At 37.8% G+C, this 15,508-nt stretch overlaps 1 protein-coding gene across 5 annotated transcripts in view; it reads right to left on the bottom strand.

Moving 5' to 3' along the window:
* CD36 (CD36 molecule (CD36 blood group)) overlaps nt 1–2,743 on the bottom strand; it is a 38,963-nt gene extending 36,220 nt beyond the window's left edge. For 4 of the 5 annotated variants that reach the window (XR_014687759.1, XM_084505582.1, XM_084505583.1 and 1 more), the window contains exon 1: nt 2,448–2,743. The gene's annotated coding sequence lies outside the window, so the exon portion shown is untranslated. Of the gene's footprint in view, nt 1–453; nt 675–2,447 lie in introns of those variants that run through there. The other variant, XM_084505584.1, reaches the window with a different exon arrangement.
* Nucleotides 2,744–15,508: the final 12,765 nt, after the last annotated feature.

Raw genomic sequence — 15,508 nt, 5'->3', positions numbered from 1 at the left:
GATTCATAACACATATAAAATGTATGCATTTAAGATCAGCCATACACTTGATATTTCTTTTCTTTCATATTTTTATAACAAATGCATATAGTCCTTTGTATCACAGAATTTTATATACAAAATAATTATTCACAGGCAAATAATTATATATAATTCTAATAAACAGTTTAATCTTTGACTATTTTCCTTTTAATTGTAACTTGCAGTTAGCAATATATTCATATACAATTAAATATTTTGATTAATATTATATTTACTCTTGCTAAATTTTTGTAAATAGGCTCTTTATATAATTTTAAACAAGTAAGAAATAGAGGCTGAAATATCTGTCTTTGATCTTAATAATTCTAACATATAAGAGTACGGGATGCAATAGCATGCTCACATGATACCAATACAATGTCCAGCTCTGTGCTGATAAACTGCATTTAGTTCAAGAGAAGGTTTACATACCTGTATGGAGGGAGACCTGCTCTCACAACCCTTGCCACCAGGAGCTGCAGAGTTGCAGAAGAGCCAGCTAAGTTAGCTCCTTATCCACAGAAGAAAAAAAAAATGCTGTAGCAACCTGATAGCAACCTAGGCTGCCACAGGGCAGCCTATGAGCTGATATCAGCCTTCTGGCTGATATGAGTCAATGGACTCATATAGAGTATATAGAAAGAGAAAAAGAAAGTTGCAGAGACCTTCTAAACTCCTTACTGTCTCAAGTGATAAGAAAGAGGTATGACTTCTCAGCCAAAGTTAACACTCTTCCACCCTTCTGCTTTGCAAGAAAGACTAGCTCCAAAAAGTCCTTTCAACATCAGCCTCTGCCTCTGAACTCCTTACCCTCTGCAATAACCGAGCAATTTGAGGCAATGTATCAGCTCCCTGTTGCCAATCCAGAACAAGCCTAATTGACTTTGGTTTTTGCAATAACTCGTTGCAAACACAGTCTAAATCCTACTAATCCTACTTAATACTCACAAGATTCTGGAAGCCAGGTAAGGAGTTTCATACTACATATAACTCTTCAGATTTGGGCTTATCATACTTAGTTACATAAAGCACAGAGACAGGTCAGAATGAGGGATCGCAGCCGTGCATGCAGCTGTTCGAATTCATGGGATTTTCTAATGACTTTCACAGGCTTTGATACAGAGCTTTGTTGTCTAAAAGAACATATAAGTCAAGTGACAGTGTTAGTGCTTCCTTCTGCCTTCCTTTTCAGATCCTTGCAAGATCCTTTTATCATAGCAGTGATGAATTGTTAAAGGTTTTATTAATTTGGGGATTTGAAAAACAGATTGAGGCACCTCCTTCCAGACAGTTACAGCAAATAGCAATAGTGGGCAGCCGGTCTGGGATGTACTTTCATAATTAAAACAAAAGCTGTTCCAGAGGGTTAACAGCACCCTGAGGTGAGTTAGTATGACAAGAACTATAAAGCTACTTGCCACGTGTAGTAGCTCAAGGGGCACCCAATGGCATAAGACTCTTCTCTTTACCTTGTTTTCTATGATGTTCCATCTCTAGTTAGTCAGAAAATGAAGAAACAAGAGAAAGGAAGGGAACAAAAATATTCCAGAAATCTCCATCATGGATATTTTCTGACCTCTTCACTTATGTAAATGCTGTTTTTCTACCTTTGGTCTTTTTGGAGTCCTGTTGGTGGCCTCCTTTTCAGCTGCAGCCTCCAGTTTGTTGCCAGATTTCCCCTCTGTCTTCCTTTCTATATGTGCTTCCTTTTACTTATGTTTCCTTCCCAGATAATCTCCTCCCTCCTCCAGCATCCTGTGTATCTCTCCCACCTTCCACCCTATCATCTCGGCACTCACTCCTCCATCAAGAATCTCCTTTCATCTGTCTCCTCCCTCACCGAATCATCCTCTAGTTTTTCTTTCCCCACTTCCAGAATTTACAGCTTTGCATCAATTCTGAACTTGTCCCTTGTCATTAGCATTTATATTATGGAGATATGCTATGATATTTTATCAAATCTCTCATGTTATTTTTATTTTTATTTTTATTTTTATTTTTATTTTTTTTTTTTTTTTTTCTCTCTCTCTCTCTCTCTCTTCTCCTACTTCCCTTCCCTCTGCCTGAAGTCCTGGTATACATCTCCTCACACTATCACTTAATCAAAAGTTGATTGCAACTGAAAGACAGTTTTACCAGTGCTCTTTAGTACACAGATGAATCTTACATTAAAAGGTTAATTATAAATGATGATTAGTGATTGGTATCTTAATCCTGTAATGTGTTCTTGTTTGTGTTCCTTCCTAAGGCCTCAGAATAATAAAACTCATGATGTTCCTGCCCACAACATTTTCCCTGCTAAGCTATCATTCAGCACTCTTTCTGAAGTCTTCCAACTCCTAAGAAAATGACTCTTGAAGAGATTAACCTATACACAAAGATGCAGATGTGCCAGGTAAGGAAAAGGAACTTTACTCTCCACTTACCTGCACCAGAACTGAGACAGGATCGGAGAAGAGTCTGGGAACAGCTTGGACTTCTCTGAATGTGGAAACAGATTCAGTGCAGGAGTAGAAATGTTGGACTACCAAAAACAATGCTGTGTCCTTCCATCCCACAACAGCTAAAAAGGAAACTGAGTGTATCCTTCCCCTCTGTCTTATGCTTTGAGAAGTCAGGGCACTCGTTAGTGTTAGGCATTTAAAAACAATTCTTAAAATTACATAGGATAAAGATTACAGAATTGTAAACATGCCATCACAAATGAAGCACCCCAGGCATGTTTGTGGTGGAGTGCACACCCTCTGTCTAATTATACTCAGGCTTCTATGTTTTGGGCAAAAAGTAACAATAGTCACTTATCAGATTCCCAAAATGGTATTGGAGAGGATTCAGTGCGACACTCCCAAGCCTTTCTGGGTAATAGCAGTCACAGGATTACAGACACATAAGTGCTCATTCCCTCCAGCTTCTGGCAACCTTTTCTTCCATACTGCACTCTGCTTGGTTAGTGGCTTTCTAACTAGGTTTTCACCAGTCTTTCCTTCACAATTCCTTTATTCAGCTCCCAGATTCTAACACACACTTCATCCCCCTTACCTAAACCTTGCTATCAAGCTGCCTGCCCATCTCTTGTGGGATAAATGTTCACCATGTCACTACAGTACCTTTAGAAGTTTTGGGTGTGAAGGCTGCAATCGCCGTAGCAGCATTGCACCTTAATGCAACAGAGACATTCCTAAACCAACAAAATTTAAGCATTATGCATTCCTGCATGTATACATGAACATGTATAAAGGTGCATTGTTTCAAATTCAAAGCATGTCTCCAGAGATTTGGTCTGTAGCTGAGCTCTCTTGCCTCTTGCAACCTTGCCTATTGCCATTTTCCATCATGCAAACACCCTGAAAAGTACTGCCTTCTTCTTGGAAAATGCCATGTGTGCCTCACACTGAAACACAAGTGACTAGTCAGGTTTGTGCCTACACAAGCCTTTGAAACTGTGTTATGGGTCTCCACACAGGCTTTGCCATGCTATACTTTTCATACCATTCAGGTTTCTCACCTGAAGAATGGGGCAGTAATATAGACCCATTTCTTTGGCATGTGCTACACTTATTGTATTGCTTAAATCAATTTTTCAGAGGTGCTACAGCCTTCTTTAATGTGGCTACTGTATTTCTACGTAGCCTTCTTTTCTTCTGATGAAATTTGTTCATGAACAGATTTCCAATTTTAGAACTATGCCTCATCTAAGCAATATTTTGATACTACTTGTATAATTCACATTAAAATTTACTAGTTTTTATTAATAGAGTCCCTGACAGTCTCAAAAGCCATAGGTAAAGATGTAAACAGAAACTTTTACACTTCTGATATTTTCTTTGCATTTTTAAGAGTTACATACTAGTCTGAATTTAGAAGCAGCAAGGTGATGTAGTTCCCTGTTCAACTAAAAGTCATCTCTAAAAGATTTACCCAGACAACTGAGCATTCACAGTAAGTCCTCACAGAGCTGAGAGGGAAGCTGAGAGAGCTGGCAACAGTGTGGAGCCTTGGTGGTGAGATTAGAAACTCCCGTGTATTGAAACAAAATGTCAAAGTATGAATTTTTCCTAGGCTGGTTGCCTAGACGTGCTGCCTATGAGCCAAGAACTGGTGACCAGTGATTGTCCTCTTCTCAATCTGGGTCTGTATGTATTTGTTGCCATAAAGAGTAAGAACAAGCACCAAGCCATACAAATTAATAAGAATTTACGTAAGTGAATTAACGCAGTTAAAAGAATATATATATAAGGAAGTATAAAATCAGGCCCCAGAAGTTCTGTGCTATTCTTCAATTTTTCTGTGATAAAGTCCATTTGTGTTCATATTAAATCTCTGCATGACTAAAATCACCATCTCAGCTTTATTTCTGTAAACAAAACACTGCAATATACTAATACACTTACATCCTAAAATGTCAAAGTGATGCTAGATACCATCAAATTTAGGTAGCTGATTTATGAAAATTGCTATTTGTCCCCTGGAAAATCAGATCCCTTTTAGTTGCAAGCAACATGTTTCCCAAAACAGAGTAGCATTGCCCCCCCCTCCAAAAAAAAAAAAAAAAAAAAAAAAAAAGTTTACCACTTATTAAAAAAAAAAAAAAAAAGCAATTTGTAGTTGGCTGTATTAGTCATATTCTTGGTATTTGCACATACTTTTCAGATGGTGTACTTATCACTAGCAATCCAAAAGAACCTCTACTCCTGTTGTTTCAGTAAACTGTGTCAGTCATTAATCTACTAGTCTGGCGGTGTGTTGAGCTGTTTGTGCATCCATTATATATTCAATGTGTTGAATGCAACGAGACTTACAGGGCCAAACTGGGCATCATTCAGAATCTAAACCCAGCCAACTCAGCCCCTCTGATATATGAGGACAGGCTGGAATTTACCTGCCACCAAAAGTTTTTTACCCTTTAGCACAACAAAAAAAGCTATAAGAACCACAGATCTCATTGTTACATTTCTGAAATAAAGTTTTCCTTAAGGAAATATACAAGTGTCTGTAATGTCCTTGTTTTCTTGAGGCAGCATTCCCCTGTGAATTGACAAGCATTAGGAATTTGTATCTATTTAAAACTTGAATAAACATTGGTTGTTTTTGTTTTTGATTTGTTTTGTTTTTTCAAAGTTTAAAAGTTTAAACAGCTCAATGACCTTTTCCTTTACGGAATATGCAGGCTTTCTAATTAATGACAAGCCCAAATAACAACTTCTGCTCAAAATCCTCTGCTATTTGCATGATTATCATTGTCAGAATGTGGACTCTATTTTTTAAGAATGGAAATCTGTATATCTTGTGCTCAAAGACTATCTGCTCTACTGGACAGTGGTAATGTACACTGATACTTTTAAAATTGTGAAGATACTGAATAAAATGTCACAAGAATGCTTCTTGCACTTTGTGAGGACTTGGAACTACCGTTTTAGTCTCTAATGGCTCTGGCAGAAATTGTGGGAAGAACAGCAGCTGATGTGAAGCCGGAAAGTCAAGAGCAAGAAACACATTGAGATTGAGACAGAACTTGACATTGCACAAGTCATACTTAAGTAAGTGCCAAAAATGACTATTCAGAGGCCAGTAGCCCAAAGATACTTGGCTTCTCTTTTCATTTTTAATCATTTTGTTCCAAGTACATGTAAACAATACCTAATTGTAGGAAAGCCGGGAGACAAATTTTAGCTATAAAGAGTATGTAAAAGGGTAAAGGAAATTCTGATGTTAATAAGGGAGAATGAGGCTGAAGGAGTAGTATTTGAATAGCCTCAAGGGACAAGAAAGAAAATAGACCAGCAATCCTCAAGCATAACTGAGACATGGAAGGAAATTAGGAGAAAAGTAAAAATTTAAAAGAGATACTAAAAATAACAAAGAAAATGAAGAACTAAACAGAGAGAGAGAGAGAGAGAGCACTGTGAACATATGAAACAGTAAACCAACAGAAATACTTCAGGTAATTGACTTCTATGAAATCAGTATTACCCAATTGGCTCATTGTATTACCATACATTTGGCATGGTTAAACTCTTATTTACAGAATCAGTTGTTATTATGAGTTGTTACTATCTCTGATTTCATTTCTGAAAAAGAAAGTAAGTTTCTAGTTATTATAGCAATAGGAAAACAAAAAAAATGGAGAAAAAAATGTATTTTTATTCTTGCAGTGAAAAACAGTCTCTTCACTCCAGCACTCTAATTCCTGGGGCCTGGAGGTGTTTGTTTGTTTTGAAAATTTCCAATTTTGTAAAATGTTATCAGCATTTAAAACAATGTTTTAAATATTAAAACCTATTATTTTTATAAAATTATTGAGAGAAAATTATTATTTTAAGCTAGAGTTCCTCTTTTTTCTAACTTTAACAGAGTTGTAATAATTTGAAAACTATATGCATAAAGGAATCCAATTTTACATTTTTTTTTTTTTTTTTTCATAGAGTCATAGAATGGTTAGAATGGTAAGGACGTTAAAGGTCATCTAGTTCCTGCCCTCCTGTCATGGGCATCCAGCCCCATCAGGCTGGGTCTTTAACACTTCCAGGGGATGCGGCAACCTGTTCCAGTGCCTCACTATCATCAGAGTAAAGAATTTCTTCTTAATAGCTAATCTAAATCTTCCCTCTTTTAGTTTAAAGCTATTATTCCTTGTCCTATCACTTTATTCCCTGACAAAAAGTCCCTCCCCAGCTTTCCTATAGGGCTCCTTTAGGTTCTGGAAGGCCACTATAAGATCTTCCTGGGGCCTTCTTTTCTCCAGGCTGAAGAATCCCAAATCCCTCAGCCTGTCTTCACAGGAGAGTTGCTCCAGCCCTCTGATCATCCTCGTGGCCTTACTCTGTACCCACTCTAATATGTCCATTGCCTTCTTGTGCTGGGGGCCCCAGAACTGAATGCCAGGCTCCAGGTGGGGTCTCACAACAGCAGAGCAGAAGGGGAGAATCAACTCCCTCAACCTGCTGGCCATGCTGCTTTTGATGCAGCACAGGATATGGTTGGATTTCTGGGCTGCAAGTGCACATTTCTGGCTCATGGTCAATTTTTTTGTCCACCAAGTCCCTCTCTGCAGTGCTATTTTCAATTCACTCACCTTAAAAAAAAAAAAAAAAAAAAAAAAAAAAGAAGAAATGGCATGAATCAGGGTTGTCTTAGAAATTCTTAAATAATGTAGAAATGTTTACTTAAAATACAATTTTACTTCCATAAAGTATTTGTATCTCTCTCTGTTTTTTTTTAATGTCCTTGCAAAAAAAATCATTTTCTTGCAGATTTCACTTCACACAAATGCAGGAAATTATTATCATAGCAGTTCTATAAACAGCCTTGTTTTGATGGATTGGTATTTCTGATTCTTCTAACCTTGATTTTCTGCTAATCAAGCTTTTATTAACTTAAGAAAAGGTTGTGGAGTTTACAGCTACTTTCAACAGCATCTACAGAAGCAGCTATTCTTTTAAAATGTTCTGAACTAAGCAAATGAAATCCAGTTTAAAAACACTGCTTATGAGAAAAACATTCTGTTGCTATATTGCAGTTTCTCTGCATAGAGAAGTCAGTAAGTGAACAAAACAAGAAACACAACACTTAATAACAAAGCAGACAGGCCTGACCTTGTCTCAGACATTAAATGTGAGGGAGAAATTTTTTTTTTTTTTCTAATGCATCACCCATTTCTAGCATCTTGTCACCCTTCTAACAATAATAAATTCTGTCACACACAATTGCTGCCCAAATCAACAATTACTTCAAACTATGTATGTGATTTGGCATAGTCCTATTTCAAAAGAATAATTCCACCATAGCTGATAGAAAAAGAAACTTATAAACAAAATAGCTGAAATTACATATCTTCATTGTAAACTATGCTTGAATATAGAAAGAAAAAAAAAAAAGCAAACAAAAAACATAATAGTAATAAAGCTGTTTTCAAGTATTTACTTATGACTTGATTAAGCAATTGTATTACTTATCACAAGCCAGTTAATACTAATTTTGATGATCATAAAAATGTCTGCAACTGTCTTGAAAAGTTTGGCTTACATCCATTTGTGATAAATAGATATGTGCACATTTGCATTGTAAATCCTGGTGTTCTTAAGGGACAAAGGAACAAACAGCATTTTGAAAGTACATTTGTTTTCTCATGTCATGAGAGCTTCTAGAAGTATTTTTTGTTTTGTTTTGTTGTTTGTTTTGTTTTGTTTGTTTGTTTGTTTTAGTTTGATTAAAAGCAGGGCACACCTGTGCTACTGTCATTATTTTTCAAATTTTCCTATTGTGTTTGTTTAATTCAGCAGGCTGAACTGTTCAACAACATTAAATATTATAACACTCCAAGTTTTCCATATTGTGTAAACCACTTTTCATCATTTCTCAAGCTATGCCTTCAACAAAACATAAGAGTAGTACTAAAATGGCAGTTCTGACTGTTGACTACAAATCCTATCCCTCCTTCCCTCTCTCCTCCATACATCTCTTTAAATGATGGCTTTCCTCATAACTGTGATGAAGAAAGCACTGAAGTAACTGAGGTTGAGAAGATAGGAACACAAACTGACTTGATACTTTTTCTCTCATTGTCAGCATGAAATCTTAATGTTAAATAGGGTGCTCCAACTCTTTTTCTCTCTTTTTCCTTTATTTTTTTATTTTATTTTTTTTAATCTGTAGCTGGATACTGATGAATACTGATGAGTTAAGGAGATTGGAGGTGGAGGTGAGAACTGGCATTTTTCTATTCTCCATATTTTGCTTACTTTTAAGGAAAGCTGAAAGTTCAATTACAGAATCTATAGTTGAACTGTTCTGTATTCAGGAGTGATTAATAAAGAGAAGCTAGAGAATTTTTTACTTCAGTGAGAGCTGTGAGCCATTGTTGAAGTTCAAATTGTTATTTGAATGTCTAGATTATTATTTTTATGTTAAATTACATAAAACAAAATCTAAGTCCATAAAGCATGTTTAAGTATAGACCCAAACTGGTGCAATAAACCCTCTCTTTTTGTCAAATATACCAACATATACTTTTGTCCCCAAAACATAGGAAAATATCTTCTTGTTGTCTGGGGCAGAAACTTCAATTCACAACAGTAAGTCCAGTATCTGGTGCCATGATTATCGTGATAGGAGTTCTCCAGTTCAGTTAGAATGTTAAATTAATACATTTAGATAAATCCTCACCTTAATTATTTAAAAGATCAATTGTAAGGCAAAGTCCTAAAATAATTTCTGGCAAAGGGAGTTTATCTGAGAAACAATACAATAAAAAGTGTTCAAAGTCTTTCAGAATTGAAAGAGAGTCTGGGAAAACATGATGGTAAATGATTAACCAAAAAAAAAATCTCTACCTGGGACAGAAAATGGGGATACTACTGTAGAGTATTCCATGTCATTGGAAAGTTTTTTTAACTTATTTTTATTTATGTGGAATAAAAGGTGTTAAAATTTAATGCAGAATAACCCTGGAGCATTTATGTTTTATACTTCAGGTCTTAGAAATAAATCAAAACAGCAGAGGATTAAACCATTGTTTAGAATTTACACTAAATTATACAGGGAGTAGATTAAGATAATATTGTTGATGTTAATGTTGTAAAATCATATGATGATTTTAGCAATTCTACCAACAGCTGAAAGCATGCAGAAGAAACAAAATCACAATGTTAGAGGTGAAATTAAAAACACAAAGCAGAACTTTTCTGGTCACTGATATCTGCAAAGCCTCTGTTTCCTGGTGGAAATGGGCCATTGGCTGGGAAACTGTACCAGCACCCCTGGCAATACAGAGCATGTTTCAAATTGTAAGAGGGTAGCAGTCCAGATAAACAGGTAGAAGGGAGGTAAGAAAGAGAAGGCACTGAAGAAAGGCCCAGCTACAAAGCATTGTGAATTCCAAAAATCAATTGGAAAATTCTGCACTTCCCCACTATTACAGTAATATAAATACACAAGCATGGACGTTCATAAAACTTCCATTAAAAAATACAAGAATCCCCAACCATTAAACTACAACCAGGAAACTACAGGCCTGTCAGTTTGACCTCAGTGCCAGGAAAGCTCATGGAGCAGATCCTCCTGAGAGTCATCATGCAGCACTTGAAGGGGAAGCAGGCGGTCAGGCCCAGTCAGCATGGCTTTATGAAAGGCAGGTCATGCCTGACGAACCTGATCTCCTTCTATGACAGAGTGACGCGCTGGGTGGATGAGGGAAAGGCTGTGGATGTGGTCTACCTTGACTTCAGCAAGGCTTTTGACACCGTCTCCCACAGCATTCTCCTCAAGAAACTGGCTGCTCTTGGCTTGGACTGGCGCACGCTTCGTTGGGTTAGAAACTGGCTGGATAGCCGGGCCCAAAGAGTCGTGGTGAATGGAGCCAAGTCCAGTTGGAGGCCAGTCACTAGTGGCGTCCCCCAGGGCTCGGTGCTGGGGCCGGTCCTCTTTAATATCTTCATCGATGATCTGGACGAGGGCATCGAGTGCACCCTCAGTAAGTTTGCAGATGACACCAAGTTAGGTGCGTGTGTCGATCTGCTTGAGGGTAGGAAAGCTCTGCAGGAGGATCTGGATAGGCTGGACCGATGGGCTGAGGTCAACTGCATGAAGTTTAACAAGGCCAAGTGCCGGGTCCTGCACCTGGGGCGCAATAACCCCAAGCAGAGCTACAGGCTGGGAGAGGAATGGTTGGAAAGCTGCCAGGCAGAGAAGGACCTGGGAGTGATGGTGGACAGTCGGCTGAATATGAGCCAGCAGTGTGCTCAGGTGGCCAAGAAGGCCAACGGCATCCTGGCTTGTATTAGGAACAGCGTGACCAGCAGGGCTAGGGAGGTGATCGTCCCCCTGTACTCAGCTCTGGTGAGGCCGCACCTCGAGTACTGTGTTCAGTTTTGGGCCCCTCGCTACAAGAAGGACATGGAGGTGCTTGAGCGGGTGCAGAGAAGGGCGACGAAGCTGGTGAGGGGCCTGGAGAACAAGTCCTACGAGGAGCGGCTGAGGGAGCTGGGCTTGTTCAGCCTGGAGAAGAGGAGGCTCAGGGGTGACCTTATCGCTCTTTTTAGGTACCTCAAGGGAGGCTGTAGCGAGGTGGGGGTTGGCCTGTTCTCCCACGTGCCTGGTGACAGGACGAGGGGGAATGGGCTTAAGTTGAGCCAGGGGAGTTTTAGGTTAGATGTTAGGAAGAACTTCTTTACTGAAAGGGTTGTGAGGCATTGGAACAGGCTGCCCAGGGAAGTGGTGGAGTCACCATCCCTGGAAGTCTTCAAAAGACGCTTAGATGTAGAGCTTAGGGATATGGTTTAGTGGAGGGCTGTTAGCGTTAGGTTGGAGGTTGGACTCGATGACCTTGAGGTCTCTTCCAACCTAGAAAATTCTGTGATTCTGTGATTACAAGCAAGCACAATGGTTTTACAGCCAAAGAAGACAGCTGGTATGAGCAGACATCTTAAAGGGAAGGGTTGCACAAATCACTTGACAGAGGAGGAAACAAGTATGCATGAAAGGGGAACCCACAGCAATGTGAAACTTTGATAAAGTGGTAAAAGTAGGCAGTCGTCTCCTGTTTGTAATCATATCTTCTTCTGCCAAGGTGAACATTTTATCAGCTATTCTAAATTCTTGGATTCTTCTCTTCAGAACATTTTGACTTCAGCTATATGAAGTTTATGGCCTATGCTTCTCCCCTGCTGTTCAACAGCATGGTGTTTTAGACCACAGAATGAAATGGGGCAGGATGAGAAAGAATATGCACTTTGATCTCCACTTGCCAAGATTACAACCTTAGCTATCAGTCTCCTACACAGACACACACAGATGCACACAGACACACACACACATACACACACACACACACAAAACAACAACAACAAAAAGGACATTTGCCAAGAGTGCAAGAATGACCTGGCACCTGTGCTTAATTTCATCACATTTACTTAGGAGTCTATCCCAGTTCTACAACCTGCTCTGGAACCTAACCATTTCAAAATATTACTTATAATCTTGTTTTATGTCAGACTATGAAGAATTGCCTTTGGAACTACTTACACTTCTTCTTAGCTTCTTACCTAATATTTAAATAGCCTAAGCTGAGAGGATCTTTATCTCAATTGTGAATTTTTTTTAATTTGATTAGGAAGCTGACCATATTTTTGAATATCCTGTCTTCTGGATCCATATTCAAGTGCATATGCAAAATAGACCTACATCTAACCAAGTAGTCAGATGTCAGTCTTACATAGCACTCAAAAAATGTCCTTAATTGAAGCTGAGAGATGATGTGAACTTTCTTCTAGCATAACTCAAGGAAATAGGTAAGTACCAAGGAAGAGTTAATAAAAGCCTCCCCTTTATTAAGGGAAGTCATGCTTCAGAGTTTTCTTTCAAGTAAGCAAAAGCAGACATTGCAAATCCTGTGTATGCAGTTACTTCAGTTTGAAAAAATTGTCACAGTTCAGCAGAACAGAAGAGTAGTTCTGGAAGAAAGTTGATAGCAAGATTACCTTTATGAAATGTTTTTTGGCTCTTCTGCACACTTTTCAAACTGTACAGAAATTGCATCTTCTACAGATATCCTTCTGTCATTTCAACTCATTTCACTTCAGGATAGTCTGAAGAGTAGTTTGACTAAAAATAAAATAAAATAAATAAATAAATAAAAAGATAAAAGTAGTTGGCAGAGTAGGCATTATGGGCAGATGTTATGATTGCTGGTGGCAGTTTGGCACGTTGATTTGGTGTGTAGGTGTGCCTCTTTTCATGTATGTAGATTAGGAATCTCTATCTCTAAGGACTGTAACAAGTATACTCAAAATAACAAGTGGATTAATTAAAGGAGCCACAAAGAGTTTATGAACATGGTTGAATGAAAGTTGAGCGTGTTACTCGTCTGGATTTCTCATTTGAGTCTGGAATTACAAAACAGATACACTGGGATGCTTAACAGTACAGTGAGGACTTTCACGCCCATAGTATTTTTCAGAGGACTTAAAAATACACTTAGTCAAGAGTCTCAAGACTCTAAGAGAGTTGCTTTTGTGATTAATTTGATATCCTATGAAGATTCTCTTAAAAGGTAAAGAGAAAAATCATATAAAAATAACTGAAATACTCAGGAAATATTCCATTAGCCTTCAAATGAACCATTAATATTTACAACTAATCCCCATCAAATTCATTTATTTCTTTTGTTTCCCTTGTAGCTATTCCTAGCCATTCTTTAACCTTTTAAAGTCAAAAGAGCTTCTATATGATTTTAAAAACATCCTTCTCCCATAAGACAGACAGCTTCTCTTTCCATAATCTGGTATTCATGTTTTTTTATTTTACTCATAGCCATTAATAACATCCACCCTCAAGTTTTCAGGTTTCTGTCTTCACAGAAATCTGGCTTTCTCCATTGTTTTTATTTTGTTTTGTCTGTATACACTTCCTAATATTTTCTTTATTCTCTTTTGTGTTGCAATAATAATCAGCTTGGCCTCTTTGCCTCCTTACTGCAATGATATTTTGCTACTTATTTTCACTGACCCCAGTGAATCTCCCTGTGTTCACATAGTCATGTTTCTGTCATTTTTAACTTCCAAGGAGGATCTTAGTGTATCAAGCCAACATAACTGCCTGCTGTATCAGTCCCTGATGGGATAGATACTAAAAATATTGTATGGACATTAATAATAGAGTGTGGTGGCAAAAATAGCAGAATCCATGGCTAAGCAAAATACCTTCTGGTCTTTTCCCATTAGAATATCCTCTAGTTTATGCCCTTGAGCTCCCTGGATCCCAGTTTTTTGATTCTTACTCTGAGCCCAGAAATATTAAACAAACACGTGAAGGGTCAAACACTCAAAGAAGAGCCAAAGAGGGAAAAGAGTGCCAGTGTAAGTTACATAAGAAAGTACAGAATTATCCCATTTTGAAGAGGAAAGGGAACAGAAAATTAGGCTTCCCTATAGAATGTTCCAAATTCACATTTATAACATCTCATGTAATTCCTAGCATGATCTGCACCCTCTTGTTATAAAGCAGAGACAAGGGGACAGCTGCATAAGCTATGCAAGGAAAAAAAGCAGCAAGTACAGGTTAGAAGAAAGGCAGGAAGTACTGGTTAGAAGAAAAGCAGCAAAAAAGGGAAAGTAGGTATACCTACATATTTAATCTGATGTCTATTACAAGAAACATGTCTCATTAAACATAGGTTGTTTAACCATGAGCTCCACTTAGGTTCCTCCTAAGTGGGATTGTAGTCAAGATCATCCCCATTTCAAATAAAAATTTTAATTAATACAGATATCCTTCACTTACTTCTGAATAATGAATGGTCTTTCATCTGAATAGTGAATGTGAGCACTGTCTATGTTTAGCACTACTTAGTTCACTCCTTGGCTGTTTTGAACTGCTCCAACTAGGTGCAGCACTAAGCATTGTGGATATAGGACATGCCACTTGACCTCAGTAATCTTCACTTGGTTCTGATCCCTTTTGTGTCAGTATCACACACTCCTAGAGGTCCTAGCATTTCAGACAAGTGAAAAAAATGTTTCTGGTTTGTTGGCTGGTTGGTTGATTATTTTTTTAGGATGCCTATGGCCTCTAAATAGTTGTTTAAAGTAGTTTAGATATCACCAGCCTAGATAAATTAATCTCCCTTTCTGCTCCTTGGAGAAAGTTATGAATCTGGAAAAGCAATTCAGATATCTTCTCTTTTCTATACACTGCAGAAGGAGCTGAAGAGACTAACCTGATCTCATTTCATCTGCTAAATTTCTGGATTTGGGCCCCAAATCTTGGGGAATCTTGGGGTAATTTCCTTCCACATGCTAACACTGAGGCTGAATGTGTACCTAGAGTGAAAGGGACTAGATCAGACAATGAGGACTGTGTATGTATTTAAGGATGAAACACTAACTTTTGGCAATGAGTTTTGGAGGTCTTACTCTGTGTCTTCAACAAAGACAGAAGCCACTGGGAACTTTTTGCCCATATAAGGACATCAACATATCATTCCTCTCTAATTTTTCATTTACTCCAGTGCTAGAAAGTGCTTGTTTGCCACACAAAGTTCCTTATTAGAGTTGGAACACAAGGTCCATTTTTTTTGTTTTGTTTTGTTTTTCTTAAAGTATGCAGGAACTGAAATCTTCTTCCAAAATATAAGTATATATAACAGAGAAAAGCTACACCAACAATACCAACAGGGCATGAGGTTTCTCAGAAACCAGATTAGAGATTAAGCTTTAGAAGCAAATAATAGTAAATTTGCCTACAAAATGACCAAAAATGATCAAAGAACACATTGAAAGGGGAAGTATCAAAAAAGGCACAGTCTGTGCATTATGACTAAGACTCATGACAGGAAAACCACTAGTCAACCGTCACTTAAATACAAAATTACTTGCAGACACAGTCAAGGAAATCCTTGACAGAGTTGATCATTTAGATATCCTAGCTTATTTGTAAAAGGAATATATGCTTAAAATCAAGTAGAAATTAGTTTTAGGTATTGAGATATTCAGTG

Source organism: Aythya ferina, assembly GCF_964211825.1.
Source record: "Aythya ferina genome assembly, chromosome: 1".
NCBI lineage: Eukaryota > Metazoa > Chordata > Aves > Anseriformes > Anatidae > Aythya > Aythya ferina.
Note: the sequence above shows the minus strand (reverse complement) of the source record. Positions and strands in the feature narration are given on the sequence as shown.